The sequence below is a fragment of the Mirounga angustirostris genome, unplaced genomic scaffold (genome assembly GCF_029215605.1).
Source record: "Mirounga angustirostris isolate CCGP_5_RB_7025 unplaced genomic scaffold, mMirAng1.0.hap1 SCAF_3, whole genome shotgun sequence".
Lineage (NCBI taxonomy): Eukaryota > Metazoa > Chordata > Mammalia > Carnivora > Phocidae > Mirounga > Mirounga angustirostris.
The window spans coordinates 143,001,477-143,008,175 of record NW_026991711.1 but is presented as its reverse complement, the minus strand read 5'-3'; the positions used below and the strand labels follow the sequence as shown (position 1 = coordinate 143,008,175).

General features: G+C 37.5%; 1 long non-coding RNA gene across 1 annotated transcript in view; it reads left to right on the top strand.

Moving 5' to 3' along the window:
- The window catches only part of LOC135363897 (uncharacterized), a 53,370-nt gene continuing 46,671 nt past the window's right edge, over positions 1-6,699 (top strand). The window contains exons 1-2 of the long non-coding RNA XR_010410234.1: positions 1-1,209; positions 2,719-2,825. This is a non-coding gene — a long non-coding RNA (uncharacterized LOC135363897). The remainder of the gene's footprint in view (positions 1,210-2,718; positions 2,826-6,699) is intronic.

The following is a 6,699-nucleotide window of genomic DNA, read 5'->3' as shown; positions in this document are numbered from 1 at the left end:
TTAGAGAGAGAGAGAGGGAAAGGCAGAGGGAGAGGATCTTCAAGCAGACTCCCTGCTGAGTGCGGAGCCCATTGTGGGCGGGCTCTCAGAACCCATGAGATCATGACCTGAGCCAAAACCAAGAGTCTGACACTTAACCGACTGAGCCACCCAGGCACCCCTGGACTTCGACAGTAGTCGGTGCACATCCTCCTGTGCACCAAGTACTGCTCCAAGGAGAGAGCAAAAAGCAAACAGGCCCTGTCTTCAATTGAGCCTAAATCCTTGCAAAGGAAAACAAAGTTTAAAAAATAAAAACTTACGCTTTGAAAAATGTTAGCTATTCAGAAAAACCAAAAGAATAGTGCAGTGACCACCTATAAACTACCTCGATTCTGATTTCAGTAATCTAAAGCCTTATTTCCATCCTGTCACTTTCTTCTACATGGAAGTTCAATGACTCCTCTAGCCTATAGCATAAATGTAAATTCGCAGCCTGTTACTCTAGTTTCTTTAAAGTTCAAGTTCACCCTGTCTTAATGATCTAGGAGCTGCCAGCCTTTGAGCACTAACTACTACGTTTTAGAATGTTTAGCAGCATCCCTGACCTTAGCTGCTAGATACTAGCTGCTAGATACAATTTTGCCTAGTTGACTACCATAACCATAGACTTAGCACTTAGGAAATAGTCTTCAGTGGATCTCAATGTCGTGCTTGTTCTGCAGCCGTCACTGTGCCCATTCATAGAAAGCTATGCCTATTATACTGCCCTCTTTTTGCAAGGGGAAGATTTGTTTTAAATGACTATTTAATACTCACTTAGTAGAGCAGTGGGCAGCAATATTCCAGTTTTTGTTCAGCAAAATTTTCTGATATTCTAGGGAGGACATTCTGGTTGACATTTTAAAAGGTAAGTTTTCTGCAAATAGAAGCATGATTATTAGCCTGTTAATATGATTGTCTCATATAGGTTCTGGCTTCTCACTGTAGCTGTTTGTTATAACCAACACACTTCAGGAATGGCAAATAATGAGCTGTGACTGTTGTATTATTTTTTTTTAAAGACTTTATTTATTTGACAGAGAGATACACAGCGAGAGAGGGAACACAAGCAGGGGGAGTGGGAGAGGGAGAAGCAGGCCTCCCGCCAAGCACCGCGGGGCTCAATCCCAGGACTCTGGGACCATGACCTGAGCCGAAGGCAGACGCCTAACCATCTGAGCCACCCAGGTACCCCTATTGTATTATTGTTAATCCTGTAATAGAGAATTAGATTATCCAATATCCAAACACCTTAATTTTTGATAAAACACTTCAGTAACCATCAAATGGTTGCTGAAGTGAATTAACTAGTCATTTAATCAGTAACTTCATGCACTGTAAGACCTAAAAGATTGGCCAAATGGGATTTAATCTTCACCGAGTTAGATTCTCTCCTGGAACAAGTATCTGGTATGAATCCAATGTCCTTATGAGTCCCATACTCTATATAGCACCTTAACCAGAGATCTTCCTCCACTATTTCTGTGACCAATACATGAGAAGTCCCTGTGAAGGCTGTACCGAACATTTGCTGTTTCTGTCTGAGGATGATTCCTTCTCTCTGATCAGATAATTTTGGGAACTTGCCAACAAAAACACTCCCTGGCCTGGCCATACAGGGTACCCAATCCCCTGAACAATGGAATTGGTTCAGGAATGAGCGTATGACCCACGCTGGTCCACTCAGAATCCTTGCCTAGTTGTTCTTCAGTTCGGAGCATGAAACCACAGGACCATGTCTAAGGGCACGCAGAGCAAAAAGGGTGTTTATTGAAGCTGGAGCATCCAGAGTCCTGTGGAAAAGTCCAACCTGCAAATCAGCGCTGCTCAAGAGCAAGCAGCCCCCAGATGGATGAGGAAACAATTCTGTTTGAGTCCCTAAATAAATTGAACTGTGGCAGAAGCTACACTTCCCAGATATGAGTTAACGAATCCCTTTTTTATTTAAGATACTTTGATTTGGATTTATACCACTTGTAATAAAAACATCTATTAATTCATGGTGATTCCTGTTGATGGACAGGATGGAATCATTTGGACAGTTATTCCCACCTCACCATATTTTTGCTTACATACTTTTACTTGAAGAAGGGTAGAAGGAAATAGATGTATACCCAATAAAGATGACCTATGGGAAAAAAATACAACAAAGTACCTTTGGATGGGTCTTAATATTTTAAAGAAACATCTAAATGAGTAATTTAAATGAGGTTAATTTTACCAGTGATTTTAAATGAGGTTAATTTTAAGTGAGGTTAATTTAATACTAGTGATCTATTTTTATAAATAACAGAACCTCACTTTTCCTACAGCACTCTTCTTGGGCTTTGAAATGTCTTGCACAGATGCAACAATTCAATTCACAAACAAAAATTGGTTTCATGTTACCAATGAAAAGGACTAACTGCAGCTATTTTGAGAGCTATAATACCTCCTTTAAGCCACAAAGATACTTTACCTTAACAACTAGTGTATCCTCCTGATCATTTTACAATATGAAATACTGAACAGTAAGAATACTGCAAACATTTGCAATCTTACACAAAATAAAAGCAGTCTGAAAATCCCATCATATACAAATAACTGCAGACTCTTCTTGAAATACAGGAAAAAATGTAAAAAGTCAACATTACCACCATTCCTCAAGTTTTGAGAACAATTTTGCTTGTGTCCTAATATTATTTTTTGTCTAAAAAGGGAGAAGATGAAGCTCTTAGGGGTATTTAGCCAAAGAGGGAAAAGAGAGGAGGAAAAATTGTGTTTGTGCTTAATGAAAGATCCTGAATTGCTCATCTAGGCTAGAGGTAAGTGTTGGAGAAGTGATAGGAGGGGTGGGAGGCACTGGGAAGGAACTGGTAGTTACTGATAAAAAAGAGTCATCTTCTGTACATACTTCTCAGAGGTCAGAAGTTCAATTTTATATTCCTTTGTATCCCCAGATTCAAATCTAAAAATCTCTTGTAGATGTTCAATGAGCATTTGATGAATGAGTGGGGAAACAGAATATTTTGGTTTATTGCTAAGGAGAATAATTTTATACACTTCGGGATTCTTGGGGTTTTGTGAAATTTTAAATGCAGATCAACTACTATTAACCCAGTTGGAGTCCAAGTATAACTATTTTGCCATAGAGCATGAGAAAGTCAAAGTCAAGAACATATTAGCTTAAAACCTGGGGCATCAAAATGAAGATAAAATTTATGCATAAGAGTATATTAAAGGTAAAATACATAGAAGTAGAGGGAGTATAAATGAGTAGAATCATTTTAGAAAATTGTTTGACAGTATCAGCTAAATTTGAACATACATGTTTCCTATTCACCAGCAATTCCACTCCTAGGTGTTCAACAGTATAGTAGAACACTACATGTTAAGTGGAGAGAGGTTGGTAAAGGGTACAAACTTTCAGTTATAAGATGAATAAGGCCTGAAGGTCTAATGTATAACATGGTGATTATAGTTGATAACACTGCATTGTATAATTGAAATTTGCTAGAAGGGTAGAACTTAAATGTTCTCACACAAAAAAGTGAGAAGTGGGATGATAGATAGGTTAATTAACTCAATAGGAGGAACTCACAATGTATATATACATCAAATCATCATTTTGTATACTTTAAATATCTTACAATTTTATTTGTCAAATGTCAATTATACCTCAACAAAACTGAAAAAAAAAAAAAAAGAAAGAAATACTGCATCTTGGGTACCTAAATATACAAACATTAAAGAACACTGTGAACATTTTCAATCTTTTTTTCCTCCCAACAGAAATGTGTACACATGTGCACCAAAAGATGTGTACAAGAATGTTCGGAATAGCATTATTCTTAATAGCAAAAAAATTGGAAACAGCTCAAACGTCCAACAACAGTAGACTGGATAAATAAATTAGTAGTTTATTCATGCAGTGGAATACTGTACGGAAATGAAAATAAAATCAGAGCTATGTCCAACAACATAGATAAATCAAGAGAGCATATATGTTGAACCAAAGAAGTCATACGCAAAGGAGCATATACTGTATGTTCTCAACTATATGAAGTAGGAAAACAGGCAAAACGAATCTAGTCAGAATAGTGGTTACTTTTGGGGAGGAGGGTAAGATATGTTGAAAGAAAGGATAAATGGCACTCTGGGGATGCTGGCATTGCTCTAATTCCAAACATAGGTGTTAGTTACACATTGTCTTTATTTTGTGCCAGTGCATTGACTTGTAAATGTTCAGGATTTGTACACTTTCTTTGCAGTAGCAAAAGCAAGTTAAAAGAAAAAAGATATAGATGTGTAAAATCTCCTCTAGTAAACTGTGCTTTTGATCTTCTTTCCAACTCAAATACAGTTGCAATTATTGCCTCATGTTAACTATAAACAAAGGTATGTGATGTGGGAGATTGCATCATGGCCATTTCTCTAATCCCTTTCTGTGTGTCACCATTAAGAGGTATGCTCTATTACTGCACTGTTGAGACCAAATGAGATGCCCAACACTGAATCTGAGTTTTAATCTGAATCCTAGTTATAGTTTTAACCTTTTTACACTAAGAATCTATTTTTACACCTCTGCAAGAGGTTTGAATGTAGGTATATGACTTGCTTTGGCCAATCGATTATCAGCAGACATGATGCACAGGGAAACGTGAATAGTCGTAGGCACTGGGGCTTGTCCTCTCCTGAGGCTAGAATTCTTTCCTCTACCAAGTGCATGAGCCCAGGCTAAGCTTGCTGGATGATGAGCAGCTGTGGCCATCCTGTTAGCTGACACTGAGCCAACTGTCACACATAAAAGTGAGCCCCCCCCAGACCAACCAACCTGCCAAGCACCAAATATGAGTGAGCCTTGACCTGGCTGGCACAGACCAGAAGGCAACCCTCAGAGCTTTAGGAATTAATCAATGTTTCCTCTTTTAAATCATTAGTTTTAGAGTAGTTGGCTACACAACAAAAGCTAACTGATATACACAATAATGACCCCTAAACTTTTTGCACAGAAATTAATATAATACCTACCACATCACTAAGACATTTAACAAAGGTTCTTGATAATGATGGAGCTTTCTTCTTGTTCTTCTAGCCTTTTCTCCTAAATAGTTTTACAACATAAACCCCAGAGATTTAGCTTCATAATTATTAAAAGATTTTAAATGTCTCGTGTATTGTTTTTATCACTGTTGAGTTTGTTTTGTTTTACTAAACCAGCCTCTTTGAAATCTTCAGGAATGATCTTCAGGTATGTTATGATTTTCCCCCACAAAACCATGCTGATTACTATTAACTATCTCTTTAGAAAATAATAGTCAAAACCGTTCTTCAGCACTGCACAATTTTTTTTTTTTAAGAAATATATTCCTGTCAGGGAAATGTCAAACAAATTTACCATGGAGGGTTGTGGAATCTACTTTCCTTTAAGCCTTTGGAAGAAAGACTTCTCTTTTCTTGAACATATCTAAAGGTAATATTTTGATCCCTACCAATCCAATGATTTAAGCTTATGCCTCAAATGCAACATAAATACAAAAGCTCAGGAAAAATTGGCATGCATCTTTGCAATGTAGTAGGACTGCCAGTAATTTTTGCAATATTCTTAATTCTAAGAGACTTGTGGTTTATAATTTGAGTTTTAGGAGAATGCTATGTAATCAATTAGTTCTGCTGGCTGTACTATTGTAGGCCAAACCCCTATCTCTTGGCTACTGCCCTTCTGGTATATATTGCCAATCAGAGACATAGGTGAGACTCCGGTGAATGATTAACACAACTATGTGGCCCCAATAGGAAGTGTTAAAAGAACTCATGAAAAAAGTGAACAATACATGTGAAAAGATGGGAAATATCAGAAAATATATGCAAACCATAACAAAGAGTCAAATGGAAGTCCTAGAAATGGAGTTATGGTGACCAAGATGAAAAATTCATCAATGGAGTTACAAACCCAGAGGACGTGCCATACATAGGAATGAACTAATGAATTTAAGGATAAGTCAACAGAAATTTTCTAAAGTGAAACACAAAGAGAAAGAAAAAGAAAGGGGAACACATATCTGAGATAAGTGGGACAATATAAAATGGTCAATAATACATGTAACTGGAGTTGTAGAAAAAGGGCAGAGAGAAAATGGGACCAAAAAATCCTAAATTGATGAAAATTATTAATCTACATATCTGAGAAATTCAGCAAACCCTAAGCAGGATAAATACAAAGTAAACTACAGGAAGGCACATCATAAACTGCTGAAAGACTCAAAGGTAAAGTCTTGAAAGCATCTGGAGAATAAAACACATGGCATACAGGTGAGCAGCAATAAGAATGTTGACTAACTCCTCATTAGAAAAAAATGGAGGCTGGAAGAGTATAGAGCAATTTTAGGTGCTGAAAGAAAAAACTGTCATCTAATATTCTATATCTAGCAAAAACTATCTTCAAAAATTAAGGTAAACACATCTGTACATGAAGAAAAGCTGGGAAAATACTCCTCTTCATCAGATCTGCAATAAAAGACATGTTAAGAGGGGCGCCTGGGTGGCTCAGTCAGTTAAGTGTCTACCTTCGACTCAGGTCATGATCCCAGAGTCCTGGGATCAAGCCCCACATCAGGCTCCTTGCTCAGCAGCGAGTCTGCTTCTCACTCTCTGTCGCTATCTCTATCCCTATCTCTGTCACTCTCCCTCAAATAAATA